The sequence below is a fragment of the Manduca sexta genome, chromosome 28, assembly GCF_014839805.1.
Source record: "Manduca sexta isolate Smith_Timp_Sample1 chromosome 28, JHU_Msex_v1.0, whole genome shotgun sequence".
Taxonomy (NCBI): Eukaryota; Metazoa; Arthropoda; class Insecta; order Lepidoptera; family Sphingidae; genus Manduca; species Manduca sexta.
In genome coordinates, this window is record NC_051142.1 from 13,555,085 (window position 1) to 13,573,536 (window position 18,452).

At 36.0% G+C, this 18,452-nt stretch overlaps 1 protein-coding gene across 1 annotated transcript in view; it reads right to left on the reverse strand.

The window, feature by feature from the left end:
* Positions 1-17,210, reverse strand: part of LOC115447848 (diacylglycerol kinase eta) — a 58,937-nt gene extending 41,727 nt beyond the window's left edge. Inside the window, exon 1 of the mRNA XM_037444738.1 lies at positions 17,134-17,210. The gene's annotated coding sequence lies outside the window, so the exon portion shown is untranslated. The remainder of the gene's footprint in view (positions 1-17,133) is intronic.
* Between the last annotated feature and the right edge of the window lie 1,242 nt (positions 17,211-18,452).

An 18,452-nucleotide genomic window follows, 5' to 3' on the forward strand; every position in this document is an offset into this window, starting at 1 on the left:
CATTTATTTATACTATTCCAGAAGTTACGTTTTAGTGGACAAACGCGTCACTACGAAACTTGCACATTTCAAAATAACTGTCAACGAATTTCACACCAAAGAGTATCATTTTAGAGTTTCATTTATGTATAGCAGTTTTCATTACAAAGCGGGTCGTGTTCCGCCCGCGGCCCCTGCACATTCTGTTTGTCTTACACGGGCGCTTCGCGTTCCGAAACGACCTTTGTGCGCATCGCAATTGAAACTGTGTTTTATTGGGCCAAGAGCTCGTGGATCGGAGGTGTGGTGGGTTTCATTTGTGGGCGAATTGTGTTGTGGGTCTGATCGTTAAATTATCATAACATACTGCGTCGACTTTGAAGGAAATTGAATACACTGGGTTTTATTGGGCCAAGAGCTTGTGCAACGGAGGTGTAGCGGTTGTTATTCGTGGGTGAATTGTGTTGTGGGTTAGATCGTTAAATTATCATAACGCACTGCTTCGACTATGACGTAAATCTAATGCAGATGTATGTGGAAGCTACGTATGAATTGTTTTTCGGTACCTAACTTTTATTACCGTTGAATAACGATGAGAGGATGCCGCCTGCTTGATGATAGCACTCGACCGTCCACAAACAGTAGCAAAACCATACAGAACTTTGAATTACAAAGTATTGTTTGGCAATCCAATGCGCTCGTCATCCTGAGACATAGGATGTAAGTCTCATAATGTATAGTAACTACGCTGGCTACAATGTGCATCGAATCGCACCATAACAGTGCATGGACACTGCTGCTTGGCAGTTGCTGGTACCTACCTAGATGGCCCTTCGTATAGGAGACGCCTACCACCAATATTATGCACTAACTTTCAGATTTCAAATGAAGTAAACCTATCAACATGTAACAACTAAACTGGTAGATATTTGTCTCTCACTAACCGTAAATAACTAACAAATAAATAAAGTTGTTGGTGGTAGGATATATTTTATATCCGCCCGCAACCACCGTACCCAAGGTGTTAAAACTTGCCATGGTGAAGCACGTGTGTTGCGTTCCGGGATCAGCCTGTATATTCAGTTCCAACGGGCCGGCATAATTATGTCAGCTGCCGAGGGGTAATCATCCCTCGTCACTCGACGTTTTATTGGCCCCGACTCCATTTACCATCAGGTACAGTGGGGTCACACGTCGTGGACATATAAAAAATACAAATTCTGCAATGTGTTTCCGCTTTGAAATACGAGCAACTGAAAGAATATTTTTAGGCTTCCCCCACACTAAACTAAACAGATTTTCAGCGAAATCATTGAGTATGTTGGCGAAGTAACATAGATACATATACTTACTACTTATACAACATATTTTACATTGAATCCTGTTCGATATTAATTTCTATTTCCTCAGAGCCCGATATCAGGAATTACGTGTCGGTTGAGTGTTTACAACTGCAGCCATCCGAACTTATCCATCTAGGAATACCAATTTCACGAAATGGAGTGATCAAAAGGGAATGCAAATTGAAATGCCGCTGTATTAAATCGATCTAGTTTATTAATATGATAATTTTCGAAGATTTATAATATGTCTAACGGTTAACGTACGAAAAAAATTAGATAAATAAATAATTAATAAAGAAAGAAAGAATAAATAAAGAAAGAAAGAAGAAACTAACAATTTAATATTGATGGAATCATAATTATTATTTATTGGAATAATTGGAATATAAATTAATAATGATTTTTTTTTTAATATATTGTAAATAATTGTTGTTAATTTTATAGTCCTATAATGTTTTGTGATAACATTTTATGGTATTTTATTTATGACATGTGATTTACGATATGATGATGTTACTTCTTAATGTATTTTTTATTTTTTTTATTTAGCGGTCGATTTTTACTTTTAATTAATCATAAAAAATATGTTGATTTGTGATTTACTATTTCATTATTCTTTGTTAGACAATTTTTTAATTAGACTAATGCATGCTGTATCTCCTTAGAATTAAAGATACACAAGGTTTGTATATTTATGTTACTTGTACCCAATGAACCATTTATATATTATGTGTAATCTTTTTTGGAGATCTTGAATAAATAAATAAATAAAAAGTTTTTAATCAAACAAACCAAGATATCACTCAGATCGAATTTATTAAATAACAGAAATACGTAACTATTATTTCATAGCATTTAAAGGAACGGTAATAAAAGCTCTATCGTGTCGCTTCAATCATTGAAAATTCTACAAATGGCCTTTAACAATTCCGTATAAAAAAAGTTAAAAAACCATTACATGGCACATTCCGGACCACAAAGAAAGCGAGAGAGGCGCTCCACAAAAAACACCGCGGACGAGTTAACGAGCGCGAGCGTGCGAGTCAGTGTAAGCGTTGAGTGGACGTTAGGCGACCGACACACGATAGATTTTTTGTCGGTTGACAGTTTTTATCATTAGCAGATTTTTTTTATACTGTGACACGGCAAAGTGACCCTACAGCACCTGATGGTAAGTGGAGTGGGCTCTAATAGAATGTCGACTGACGAGAGATGATTACCCCTCGGCAGTCGACACAATTGTGTCGGCCTGTTGAAACCGGATATCCACAGGCTGATCCCGGATCGCGACACACTTACGTGAGCCACTATAGCGGGCTTTAACATTTTCCCCCTTATTCATATACGTTTTTTATCTAAGGACGGAGTGAAGCTGTGATTAAGATACTCAATATTAGCCAGTCACAACGGCCCTATGTCTACGCACTGCAAGGCTGCCATGCCGTCAGCACTGAAAAACAGACTTGTTATCACAGCTTTACTCCGTCCTTAGACAAAAACGTCTATTAATAAGGGGGTTTGTGTATGGTGGCTGCTATTCAGGCGGATATAAAATATATCCTACCACCAGCGGATATGATTCCTTATCACTGTATAGGATAAGTGTTGAGATTATCTTATACGCCCTGATTTTGGACGCTACACTCGAGTTATACAATACAAATGTACCGACCGATTTCAAAAATAAACATCAAGTAACAACTTTTCATTTTGCATTCCATGCTGTTAGTGAGATTACTAAAGCTCCAAGAGCATTTCCGTTTCAATTTCACTTTTCTTTGAGCTTTAATGTGGGCAGCATAAATAGCTTTTTGACCATTCCAGTATCGGAAGAGGCTAAAGGCTTATTAAAAAAATATTTTGATTTTATAAAAAAATAGTAGGCATGGATAAAAGTGGACGTACGGAGCGACTTAGTCGTGAAATAACGACCAAGCTCCTTAAATAATGATTAAAAAAAAAAAAAATTCACTTTTCATTCCTCAAAGGTTAGGAAACGTAGTTAGATAGGTTTCTGTTTAATACTTATATGTTATGGTTATGCCTTTATTTATTAGTCTCTCATAATGGTACTAATTCAGAAACTCACCGTTCAATGTATCGATCACCTATAAATAAGTGTTAAACAACAACTCGACCCAACAGTTTAGTCAACGCGTTGTGTGTATGTGGCTTTCTTAACCACTCATGTTACGGCGAGCCTGCAGCCCTACTTAGTGACCTCTTAAGTTACAAAATGTGAAATTATTTTCTACCGCAGCAAAATGAGCCACTACAGGTGTCATTTGACGCGAGCAAAGTTTGTAGTAGTCTGTTTAAAATCTTCTTGGGAAGTGCCAACTCACTTGTGGACATGTTTTAAGTATTTTCGCTTTGTTCTATAAATGTGTTATTTGTTCGATTGTTTGTTTCAATAGTTAGAGTTGGTAAAAAAACTTTATTTTATAGTATTGTAGGTCTTTCGTAAGCGAATCTGTTCGGAAAGATATTATTTATTTGTATATTATAAAGCATAGTAGGCTGTTAGATCTATAACTGCCGAAAAACAACTTGAGGACTCCACCGTGTCGTGGTAAATTTCTTTGGCACGTTATTGTTAATACAAATAAAAACACTACGCGAAAGTGTGCTCAAGCTGTTTGCCAGCTATCATAACATTTAATTTCCTGTGGTGGCGAGCGTGGGCCTACACCGTACTGTTGGGATACCAATATTAATGTGAGGATATCTGTGAAACTTATTGCTATAAAACATAGCGTTTGCTAGACCTAGTAAGTTGTTGATTGACAGAATTACTGGTCGGTTGGATGGTGAAATATTTGTGAAATTATTTCTGAAGTCAGAAATAGTTCTTTTTAGTTTAAATCAAAATTGCTCCAAGATCCTTATACTACAATATTTATGGTGTTTACTATTAAGTAATCTGTGTCTCTCGCTTACAATTAAAAAAAAGATTCCAACATTTTAGTAGAGCAATAATACAGCCGCCAACTTGTAGATTGTATATCATAAAAATATCGCGCGTTTTTATTATTGTAGTGGTGCTTGAGTTTTTACACCAACGCCTGATATCAATGGGCGCCATCCATGAATAATATTAAATTCAGCTATAGAAGAAATCCGGTCCTACTACTGTTACGTCACGATGTTGTATTTCCAGATTTCTTATTGTTGATAATGCATGTCACTCGGGGCAGTCTGCCCCCATTGTTTCCTCTATGCTACGCGTCTGTTCGTAATACAAGCAATACTTGATATTTCAGCTTACGCTCGTGACGGTCTATCATTCGTATTTCGCACAATGTCAAGGCCGTGCACGAATAAAATGACATTTATTTTCATTCGATCTACAATAGAGACGGGACGGAATACCGAATTCGTTTTCAATTCGAACCGAAATTACTCCGAATACGTCACACGTTGGTGAATACTTTATTACTTTAAACCTATGCGTACCTGAATTGGAAATGTAGAGATGGTAAATACGTCAGTCGACATTTGGAATGATAGTGTTAGAATTTTGTCGCACCGTAATGTTACTCATAATTTCTTCGTAATTATATCAATACAGGATTGATAAGTATTCATTATTACTCTGTTGGTCCAATAAAAACACATACGAAACAAATATTTGCGAATCACAGAATGTGTCTTGCTGCGAGTGTGAACCCTATGGTCTTTTGTTGCAGAGTTTACACATAGGTGGGTCACGAAGCATAAATATATTTTTTTAATAATATTTGCATAAGGTGAAGGAAAACATCGTGAGGAAACCTGCACATCTGAGAAGTTCTCTATAGGAATTTCGAAGGTGTGTGAAGTCTACCAATCTGCACTAGGCCAGCGTGGTGGACTAAGGCCTAATCCCTCTCAGTAGTAGAGGAGGCCCGTGCTTAGCAGTAGGCAAGTATATAATACAGGGCTGATATTATTATTCGCATAAGAATAACACAAATATTCATTTGTCTCATTGCACGGAGCCTGCGGTTTCGTGCTTTAGTAGCACCTTATAACCAAGCCATTAACAGTGTCAAATAATAATAGTTATAATCATTTAAGAATATTCGCGCGCAACAATCGAAATATTCCCATCTCTATTGTACTGTGCACACGGACGTCGGCGGCATAAAATGTGAATTTATGAACGTAACGTCGGCCGAGCGTGTCTTCGTTGGAAATGTCGTATAAAACAGATCAAAATGTCTGTTTAGACTAAATTATTGTTTATATTACAATGGATAGTTTGGTGGTTCGATAAGCAATATGTATTAGACGTAACATGCGACTGAACGCAGATCGTCGCGAAATAACTTATTAAATAATTTTATTATAATTATGAATAGAATGCTTGAAAAATAGGCATACACACGAGTTTTATTTTCTTTTATACGTAAGCGTCTCTGCAGTTAAAACCGGATGAAACATGCAAATGAGATATACGAATCCCTAGGTTTAGTTACAATAGAGGCCCAATTGAGAGTGGTGAAGGAAATGGGGGGGAGACAGTGAAGGGAAAGATGGGAATATTCTAGAATGAGCGGAGGGGAATCATTTTTAGGGGCGCATGCGCACTAAGTTTCATATAAGCCCATTTTTTTAACAAAAACAATAAGTATAATTTCGTTGTGTTTTTACACGGAAAAAATGATATTATTATAAGTTACGCGAAATAAGTTCCTTGTTTAATCATTCTTTTACAAAAACATTCTGAACCACGGCGCAAAAATATAAATCTTTTCTCTTATTATTCACTTTACCTGTGGCATCGTCTCAATCATATTTGAAATATTATTGAAAGGACCGTTCCATCATAAAACATACTATTGCGTATTATTTTTGTACGTATTCGAATGTTTTTACTTCGACTCGATTTTTAGAATAGCTATCGTAAATATCGAATGATTAAATTATTTTAGGATTTAAGTTATAATTTTAGAACGTTCCTTTGACAGCATTTTAAGCGCTGAATCATGCAATTTTATAATAGGCTTTATACGAAATCCTAATTGATTTACTTTCTTTTTATAGATAAATGCACCAACATTATAATATTTGTTGGCTATAGGTTCTTATTTTTCTTGTTAGAAATACTGTTAAGTTAAAAAGTTAGTGACCATGTCTGGGCTATTAGAAGTAACGGAGATAGATCAAACCTGGACTATAATATATTTTTCACATAGATTTATACAGTTGGAAGGTTATATCGGAAAATCATTTTCATAGTGGCGAAGCCGCGAGCAAAGCGTAGTAATAAGAGCAATCAAGTTCAAATAACAAAGGAAATATAACTAAACAAAAATATGTAGGTCACTCATATGTAAGAGTACGCTTGGGTAGGTACCACCGCAATGTCTATTTCTGTCGCCAAGCAGTGTATAGTTACTGTTGTGTTCCAGTTTAAAGAACATTGTAGCCAGTGTATCTACTGGACATAATAAGACTGAATGTCTCATGTCTCGGGATGGCAAGCGCAGTGGAATACTCAACAATACTTTGTAATTCCAGTTGTTGGATGGTGTTTCTATTGTTTATGTGCGTTCATATCGCTTACCATCAGGCGAACGGCAAGCTCGTCTCGTCATTCGAAGCAACATAAGAAAATGTAACGTTACTCAACAAAAATAATTTTACTATACATTTGTTTACATTCCGTTGGTTAACATACAAGTAAATTCGCGTGTCAAAGCTAGTCTTGAGTAAATTGTGCGCATCAGAGGCTGGCGGCGGAGAACGTTCCAGAAACAATTTATGGCACGCACCTGTATCGATTTTAATAAGCGTTTCGCTTTGGTAAATACCTTGGCATTTTGGACGTGCCGCAGATACCGAGGATTTGCGAAATTGACTTTCTTTTCACAATGGAACACGGGCTTAGTGTTTATTTTCGCTTTGAAGTACGGTCTTAAGATCATCGAGGTTACATTCCTTAGATTCTTCTTGTTATACCATACATCGCTGGACTTTTACATTATGTTCATCATAGAGTAATATTTAAATATATCTGTGGGTCAGAAATAGCTCTCTTTTATAACATAGTAAAAACATGTCTTAGTACTTTGATCCAATAAATCATTTCTGAAGACCCAAATTTGTTCCCTTGTCTAATCCGTATTCCGTAAGATTTAAATTATGCATGACGGTTTTTGTATATTTCTAAAATATTTATTCATTAGGATAATATTGTGTTTATATTTAGAAATCCGCGAGGTAAAACAACAAAGCCCACAAAATTACAGCGAAAGCCTCGTTCGTATGTAACCCCGGCGGCTATGGCGTACCAGGCTAATTTATTAGGAGACATGACACGAACACTCGTTAACAACCCCTTGTTGTTAATGTTCGAGCGATGTTCTAGTTGCCGAGTTGTTAATATTCTCTTATGTTCGCGTTTTTTTCGCAGTCCTTTAGTGGATGTGGATGTAGTATTGTAAGAATAATGAGGAAAGACAAAGGCTTATTCATGTTATGTATAAATGTACCTTTTAGAGTAGAAAATCTACAAAATATGAGCAATTAAGTCATCTAAATGCCAGAGGATTTATTTTATTTCCGCACGAAAAATTAATTGCACAAGGTTTGTTTTTAAATGGAGTGCAATCGAAACATAATATTGGCTAATGAACGAAGTTTGATTTCTTTAAAAGGCGACAGAATAATACCGTTTTATATTTTGTGCATGTGTTGCCATCTTTAATTATTGAATTTGAAATTAGGAGTTATAGAAGAACAAAGATAAAAAATAAATAAAAAGAAATATTTATCACGTAGCCGAACATAGTTGGGCTCATAAGTCAAAGTACATGAGAATATTTAAGCATTACTTCAATTAAGTCGCTTATATTACTACAGACAATTTATATTAAGATAATGTTGTGCATAAACAATAGTATTTCCACGAAATGTTAGCCTCTACTATATTTTATTGTTTTTTTTTCCCTGTAAGGACAGACAAGGGAACCTTTTGTAGTCGGTTACACCCGCTGATGGACTAACGCCGGGGGCAGAACCAAACCCGTGTTTACTGTTTACTGTGTGGTGAACTCTCTTTTAACTAGCTAATTAATTAATTTATTTAAACTGTATACAGGGTAATTTTGACATTGCGTTACTAAATGGAACCACATACTCATATTCACTTTTACATTGTGCCAAAAATAATTCATTAATAACGAATGTTTTCACCAAAAAACCCTGGCTTTAGTTTTCTGATTTCTTGATAATTTGTAGTTTAATGCGAATATGGCATGTGCGTGAGTGTTTTTCTGACTGAAAGCATGATGTTGCCGCTGCGACGAATTCTTTTAGAGTAGTAGTGGTGGCATTAGGGTACGTAAAATTAAAATTACTTTTTATTTATATTTATTTTATTCGAAACTTAAACGTTTTTATTTTACATCTATTGCTCAAGTAACTTATTGTAAAGTGTTATTTGCAAGAAGATAGGTTTAATTTAGTAACGCAATGTCAAAATGACCCTGTACACGGTGTATACAAAAGGACTTAATGCCTGATGTCTCTAACAGTTAACCTATGGGTGATGCAGAAATGAGACAGTGTGGGTGTTAGTATATAAAACAAAAATAAGGCAATACATATATGATATAAAACATACATATCTACAAAAATACAAATATAGTAAATTCCATCTCGAGACTTATATTTTTAAATCAGCTACACTATTAACGAATTAAATTTAATGGTGTAGATAGACTTCCACAAGCTTTGATAAAGAAGACAACTGACTGCTCAATCGGTGAATATTTTTACGAGATTCCATATAACAGTGTAAGTGAAGTCTAACTCTATGTCTGTCCACCAAGACTAGAGCAGCGTGAAAGACTAGGATGTAAACCCATTCAGTAGTAGAAGGTTCGTGCCCATCAGTGGGACAGTATAGACTTTCCCGCCTTCACACGCCCACTACAGCTCTTGTGAGCCAGGATCAGCAGCACGCATTTTATATTTCGAACGGTGAAACTCGGCGAGTCCCAGGGAACACTAATCTGTCTTTATCCCGCAACGAAGTTAATCAAATAGAAAGATAGAGAGTAGTTGGGAATGTAAATTGTAGTGGGACAGTATGTATAGGTATATAATGTAGGAAACTCAATATTACTGCCTCAGTAGTTGTATTGCGCGCGCGACACCGCATTAAGATACTGGGTTCGAATCCCGGGTCGGGCAAAGTGGTATTGGGTTTGTCTGTTCAATATCAACTTCGAGTCTGAAATTCGTGTTCGATTAGACCATATCACATCATGGGATGGAACGTTGCCTGGTTGCACCCCTATCTCTTTGGGCATACCTAAAGGCGTAATACTTATTTCTACTATTACACAAAACTTATTTATAAATGAGTAAAGAATGTGCTTCCCGTAGCAATTGTTCACTCGGAGCCAGCGGGTCGACCCGCGACCCAGTAAGCTGCTACGTTGAGAAACGACGGCCCCGTTGTATAACTTTAAGAAAAGTTTTAGGGTTCCCCAGAGCCCCAACTAAAAGGTCCGAGTTTCAATTGAGATGTGAGTAGTTAAATAACTGAATAACTGGACTAACATTGTGCTGTTTCGCTTACCTGATATTTTATTTCAAGTTATTTTGTACATAGTATCATGTAGTACAAAAAGAGAGACTCTAAATGGTAGTGGTGCAAGGTGAAATTTTTCGAAAGCGAACCCGACACAACATATGCTAATATGCATAAATTCGGTCTGCAAATCGTTCTAATCTAATGAATAAATAATCTAATGAATAAATGAATCCCCATTTCCCTTGGTCACGCCATCTTGGGTGAACGGCTGGACCGATTTCACAATTTTTTTTTGTTGTGTTTATTATTGTCAGGAGAAGGTTCTTATGAAAGAAAAAATTCAAAAAATTGCGCGGACAATTAGAAAATTTAAGAAAACTACACGAAAATATTAATTTTATATTACTGTCAATTGTTTGAAATAACTGTCAGCGATTGACAGAATGCGCGCTAAAAATTTATAGTTAAGACGGGACAACGTCTGTCGGGTCAGCTAGTACTTAATAATTAGATTCTACATAATTTCTACATAAAGGGAAGTCAGCAGGAATCGAAATATATTGACCTTTCGCCACCACCGGATGTATTTACGATGTACCGTTGATGATTATTTAAAAGTTATTAAGCCAGTTATGAGTACACTTCCAGCTATTGCAAACAAAAATCGATGGCCCAATGTATCTATATGAAATTATTTAAATAAAACCATTCAGAATCCTCTATCAGTTTGACTTACTTACTAGTTTTATCTAAAACTTTTATGGCCGATTGAACAACCACTTTTTGTCAGGCGGAATAATTTCTTCACTACGCATTTACACGAAATGATATATTGTTGCCTAGAAGTCTATATTTTATAGAGAACAATTGGACCCAGTTATGCCAAAATGTATCAAACCACATATTCTATAAAAATAAATGATTAATATTTAACACTCAATTAATCCAAATGTGACATACACTGATTTGCAAAACACATAAAAAAGTATGCATATACCCATCTTATTGATACATAGAAAAATCCAGCTATGACAAATAACAATCTACAAATTAATGTTGTTTAAAAGTATTTGATACATTTTGGCATAACTCGGCTCAATTCAAATTGCCGTAATTAATACTCGTATCATTGTTTTAAAACTTTAACGATACAGAAATGTCTATGTATCGATTAAATTGATGTTTGTGAATTCTATGCTTCAGTATGGAAGCGGGAAGCAAAAATACTTTGATAAATTGTTGCTATGCAAATATGCAAATCATTGAATAGGTTTTAATGAATGATACATTTTGAGAAATACTCCTTTCAGCAAAAGTTGATAAAATAACTTTCATTGAGGGCATCTTCGAAGTTGAAGTGACGCGTATTATAATCAATTAACATGCATTTTTATCACACGTTTAGTCGTAGAGTTTACCAGAAATAACAGGAGTTTCCGACAATTTGTTGCATGTAGTCGCAGATATGTTAACAAAGATCATAAAAAAGAGTCCGGCCCGTGATCACGTAGGCTGCAAAGCCTTCGAAACGTCGGAAGAAAACTATAATACAAAAAACCGCGATAAATCCATAAAATAGCTTATTTGAATGTATAGAATTTGCGTAAACATAAATCATTATATTATGAAGGAGATTATAAATACGAAGGCCGCTCATCCCAGTGCTTCTTGTTAATCACCTTTTACATGCAGGAAGGAATGAACCAGAATAATCTATAAGGCATTTACGCGCCCGACAAACCTTCATGAAATGTTATTTATTTTACGGAATCTTGATCATTGATTTGTTGCCTATCGATATATCTCGTATGTACTACGTACTAGATTTGGCGTTCCGAACAGTCACTCTGTTCAACTGAATTGAACTGTTATCCATTCAAAGAGATTTTAGTATAGTGTGAATATTGATGCTTGTTGCTGTATACGGAGTGGCGCTTATAATATAAAAACGCTAGTCAAGTGCAAACTTGGATGTGATTAAAAAATTTTATTGAAATAAGTAAAATTATTTGTTACTTAAGTGAATAAATAGATTATGACAGTGACGTTTTGACGTTGCCATTTTAATTAAGATTTTGAACAAATACTTTATATGGACGTTCGTGTCTATATAATATACGTCAATAGCGTTACCAAATATTCGTAAAAATACGATACGTTCATTACATACATAACATCACGCATTTTATCCCCGAAGGGGTATGCAGAGGCGCAACTAGGGCACCCACTTTTCGCCAAGTATGTTCCGTTCCATGATGTGATAGGGGGCGAGCCTAACGCCATATCGGGCACAAATTCCAGACTCCGGGCTGATACTGAGCAGAAAAACCCAAATATCACTTTGCCCGACCCGGGATTCGAACCCAGGACCTCAGAGTGCTATTGTACCGGACATGCAATACAACTACGCCACCGAGGCAGTCAGTTCATTACAACACGTATAAAATCTTGATACTGAGTAGTCCGGGATGTTTGACGTGCTATTTTCACGCATTTTCCTGTCGGGTGTGTTCTTGTGAGCGTGAAGCGCCCCATTCAGGTCACGTGTAGGGTTGCGAGTATCGGAATCGATTTATCTCGCATGCCGATTAACGATTATCGATTATTTATCTTATACCTGTCGTTTGTGTCAAAGGTCGGCTTCGGTGTAGATATATGGGTGCTATTAATTTAGATGGAGGTGTATTTAATATTGTAGTAAGGTATGAGTTATTGCTGCTGTATAACCGGCCATCTATTAGGCTTCATTAGATATATCTTTCTTGTTTTCGGTAGTTTCTCTCTGACCCTACGATAAGCAGTAATAATATTTGCGATCCACGGTATTCAGACAATCCGAGGAAGTACCTTAGTGGTGAAAATTACGAGAAGCAGTAATCATATAATTTCGCTACCTTAAAATATGCTTTAATAACTAAAACAAAGTTTGAAAAGTATTTTCCTTTATAAAAAACGATCAAGTGGATAAACTGACATCTGTCAGGGGCAGCCCTAATGACGTCACAGCTCTACGGAAAGGCCTTAGCTCCCAACGCTCCCTTTATTACGGTAACTATAAAACCTATAGAACGATGTTTTATTGGGCGTGCTCATGTCCATTGGGTTTCGTGGAACGTTTGTGTTATATCTTTTGAATGTTTTTATGACGGACTGCAATAGGTATAAGTTTTATAGCTAAAAATTGGTGGGTCATACCATTTTACATTGCTATGGAAATAGGTTTTCTATGTGCGTTGCCATAAGATCTAGAGCCGTATTAATGAATTAAATTCAGTTTTGAATAAATTCTCAAATAGAAATTTAACTTATAACCCAAGCTTAAGCTGTTTAAGAGCTTGCTCTCAGCTTGTTCGCTGCTGTTATATTAACAATACTCAGCTGACAAAATCCGTCATATGCTGTGAGTTAAGATATCATTTGAGATGTTGTTAATGTTTGTTTATTAGCGACGAACTTAAGATGGTGATTTTAATTGGCCGCTGATGTCGCGCTTTAAAGCGAAACTCAGTAACATATGTCCTTTGAAATAGTTTGTCTCAAGTTGAGGAGGGTACTGCGATGTCTTGGTTTGTGACTTTAAGTTTTAGGCTATTCTAATTTATAATAGACATAGTTTTTGCCATTAAGTGACCAAATTTCTCGTTTTTAGACACATACAAATTTACACTTTTATATTAAACTGAAGAGTTTATTTTTTCGAACGTGTTCAGGAAGTACCAGTACGAAATAAAAAATTCTTTAAGTGTTAGATAGCCCATTTATCGAGAAAGACTGTAGGCTATATTATTCCATTGCGCTGTTATCAATACGAGCGGAACATCAATGAAAAATGTTGTAAAGACAGGGAAAAATTATTCCTTGTGAGCTTCTGTTGCGTGCGCTGTATAAACGGTTAAAGTTACGCAACAATCATTTATAATGGAATTGTTCCTCTTAAAAAGATCTAAAAAATATAAAATAACACACTCAGCTGCATCTGTCTGCCTGTCTGAACGTGATAAACTCAAAAACTATCAAACGGACAGTTTGAGATCCTGGAAAGGATATTGGCTACTTTCTATCCTGGAAAAATATATAGCAGGCGCCGGGCCTTGTACCCGGAAAACTCTCTGGCACGGGCGAAGCCTCGAGCAAAAGCTAGTATATCATTAATTCCCTCAAAACGAATTATATAGTTACATGATACAAACTATCCGTGTATTAGTGCTTAAAATAAAGGTACTAATTGGTCACGCACCGGTTAAACACGTGCTGTAACTCGTAGCGTCAACAAATTAACCGGCCAGAATGATCATGTAGGGTTGCCACATTCATTCTAGTGCGATATTATAAGACGATATTTTAAATCTATGGTTTAACCGTGATAAGCGCAATTAAAATATTCTAATGGAAGTCGTCTTCTTTCAGTTGTAGTAGCGAGAAATATACCTATTCACTTTTTTTTTCTCCAAATAAATACTAGAACGCAATTCGACTACAACTCTTAATATGTACGCTCGATATTGTCTACCAAGTTTGGCTCTCCAAATTGGAATCAATCAATTAAAATTTAAATCAAATCATTAATTGATTGAAAAATGAAATCACAATTAATAATTATTAATCAATTTTAATCTTTAGTTGTTTTTACAAATAATATTTGCCCAACACAGCCAGTTGGGTGCAAAACGAATCTTACATTTTCCGTACAGCAGTTATTACTACAAAAGTAAAAAAGTAAATAAGAAATTGTTTTACTTTTTCTATATTTTCAGAGCACAAAAATCCCGAAGACAGTTATAGGGTTGCCGCACCAAGTTTGTTAAGAATAATCAACTAAGTTTAAAGTGCAGGCGGGCTGTAGAAGTCAATAATAACTACAACGAGAAGTTAGTAACTAATTAGTTTTATTAATAGCATTGATTTATAGAATATTCAATTCGAACTAGTAGTTCCTGAGATAAGCGCGTTCTAACCAACTCTTCAGCTTTATATAATAGTATAAACATGTATAATAGTATAAATAATTATTTTTTTGAATGCTTCAGATTTGTTGTCAAGTTGACAATAAATCTATAATGATAATGATGGTGATCATCAGGATCTATAATGAAACATAGTCTTATCTTAAAAATTACAAATCCGAGCAGTTCGAGGCAGCCTGCATACAGCGAGTACCTTTATGAATTCGCCTAATAAACCTACACAACTTGTAGTTGTGTGTGTAATGAACTTACACAAACAACTACAAATCCATTTTGTTATAAGGATTACACTAGCTATAATATGTTAAATATGTTTGTATTGTGAAGTATCTCCCTTGTGGGCACTGGTTTTCATTACTTATAACTTCGTATAGGCATTTCGTCCATCACGCTGGCTTGCTGATAGACGATAGACTTCATATATTTAATGTAGGTATGATTACTATTTTTAATTTACTGTTAAACGGGGCGATAATAAACAACCAATACACGTAGCTTCTATAGGCATGGCCAAAAACGCAATGACTCAGCTGCACAAAATATGGAAGGACCGCAATATCTTGCGAACGACTAAAGTATGCTGGTCAACTCCCTAGTCTTCTCCATATTCAGATACGGATCGGAAACGTGGACCTTGAAGAAGGCCGATCGAGATCGCGTGGATGCTTTCGAAATGTGGTGCTGGAGGAGAATGCTTAATATTCCTTGGAATGTCAAAGTCGAGGGTAAACGTCTGAGAGGTCGTGTTCCATCTAGATCGTCGGACCAAATCCGCTCCACGCTTGGCACCAAACTTCATGTTGCGCTCCACAATGCTAATGATAGGATTAGGTGGTGCAACTTAATCAAAAGGAAGATTACTCCATGTTCAGGGGATCACGACCCTCAGCAATGAGGATTACGATGCGAGGAGGGAGGACACGTAGCTTCTATAAAATCCAAATCACGACTGTAGTTAATTGAAATATTGTTTAAAATAATTTAATATATAAATTTTCAAAACAAACAAACATACATCACGCATTTATCGCCGAAGGGGTATACAGGGCACAACCAGGGCACCCAACTTTTCGCCAAATGAGTTCCCATGATATGATAAGTGGCGAGCCTATCGCCATATCGGCACAAATACCAGAATCGGAGCTGATACTGAGCAGAAAAACCCAAATATCACTTTGCCCGACCCGGGATTCGAACCCAGGATCTCGGAGGGATAAATTTTCGACTCGCTTTGACACTAAACAACATAACCACCAGTATCGAGGCGATCAAAATTTTAGTATTTCGGATGAAAACTGTATGTACAGTGAGCAGTAGACATCTACTGCTCACCCTTATCCAAAGTTAGGCCTCGGGCTATTTGAAATTACGAAACAACATGCGATATTATTTCGCCCAGTCTACAAAGGCAAGGAATCCTTTGTTATTAAAAGCATAAGTTGAAAAAAAAAATTTGTGTTGTCCAGTGAAATAATTATGAAACAAAATATACATTATACTAGCCAGTAACAAAGCAACATAATTTATAACCCTCATAAACGAAGCCTATTTTAATGCCGAAAAGCAAATAAAGATGCTAATAGGTAATTTATTATGATTATAATTACTGATTATGGAGATACATTAAATATTCAGAAATATATTCAATGTGCTTAGAAATTGTCAAAAACTCTACTCTATGTCGTTTTATTAGGATTGGTTGAGAAACCAGTACATGACTGATGCATTGATTAATCAAAAACATCAACATTAAGCGACTTCGACTTGCGAGTCGCGTTTTTTGAGACCTTCTAAGGGGGTTAATCATTTAGTTTCGTCACGTCCAGTTCATCCACTTTCAATATAGTAGTGGAATTCTATAAAAACACAAACAGCGTGAAGTAAGGTGACTTTCGATACCTTGTGTGACATTGTGCAAACACATCAAATTTAACATCTCATGCCTCAGGATGGCGAACGCAGTGGAATACCAAACAATACTTTGTTATTCAAGGTGTTGGATGGTGCTTCTGCTGTTTATGGGCGGTCGTTTCGTTTACCACTAGGGCAAGCTCGTCTTGTCATACAAAGCAATCAAAAAAACCTGCTTATGTGGTTATCGTAATCCTTGAATACGGAATACCGATTAGAATGATATACGTATGATCTCTTTGAGTAAGTAAGTGTTGTTCGTTTAATCGACATCCTCACTTTATGGCGCTAGCGTAGATTTTACTGCGAATTCAGAAGTTATCTCGATAGTCAGATGTAACACAGCCGTTAAGACTTATAAGCATTCCAATATCATTCAATAATTCCTTGTTAGTGCAAGACGTACCTGAAAGCTGTGGTTCGCGTTGTTGATGCTGCACTCCGCGAACGTCGCGTCTTCTAATTCGAACTCGTCCCACAGTTGGCTCTGCAACAAACAAAGACTTCTTGTAATCAGTAATCACACTTTATGCAGCTACGACTTTAGTCAACGCGAGGCTCCGGGCGATGGATCTTTGTCATCCCTTTTTCTTTGTGCCTAGCCAATGTTGAGGCCCCAGGCGGGAGCGACAATAAGTCCTTTCTTTCAACAACAATTTCGTAGGTAATATGCTTAAAATACAAACATATAGGGTCGAGAGTCGTGACTAAAAATAGGTCGATCGTCTAATCACGAGGCCCTGTTGATTCAATCCGATCAATTCGATTGTCAATCAATCGGCCCGATTCAATCTCCCCTAAGGCTGCCAGTGCAGTTTCGTACATCATAATACATATTACTTTGATACACCTATTAATACAAACGTAAAAACTTGGTGACCGATGTTTAGATTTTAGAAGTAAACTCGAAAACCGATGTGAAAAAATGTAGAATGTCATATTATAGAATACATTTTATCCAGAAACAGTGAATACTGGACTTTTATTTTGCTAAAAGAAATCACGCTGAAGGGGTCTCAGGCAAAAATTAATGTAGCAGGAACGGACAAGCTTTTATTGGTAAAGACAAAAAAGCATTTAAAAAGATTAAAGATAGGTAAAATTGATATACACATAAATGGTAAAGAGATAGGATGCAGGGCGCTGAAAATTTCAGGTTTAATACATTTGAGTTTCAAAAGGAAACTCTAATGTATACCATAGTTATTACTAAAGTAATATAGTATTATAGGTATTTACTAAAGTAAGGCTGCAGTCGGATACTGTCAGATAAACGAAGCGTAAAATATTTGATATTTCCTACACTTTGCTGCAAATGCTACCAAGAAAACACTTTAATACAGTTGTACCTATTTAATATTATTTTAACCGCTTATTTACATTTTATTTCGTCTTAAAGAAGAAAGCGATAAAACAATTATTAAAAAAATCCTGTTACTGATGTCGTTTTTTAATTTATGTTCAGTGACACGTTCCAGATTCAATCTCAATTAACACATATTTTGTTTTAACAAAAAATCATCATCAAGATCATGCCTCCCCTAAAGATTTCCAGACGGATGGATTATCAAAGTAATATTCATTAAAAATCAAATTATTTCGAAAATTGTAATATTTGCTATTGCAGTTAAGGTACAAAATTGAATTTCAAAATCTTGTGTAGTGGGCACTTGTCTACCTGAAGGCGTGTTCTGCGCCACTGGCTTCCATAATTCCATTATATTA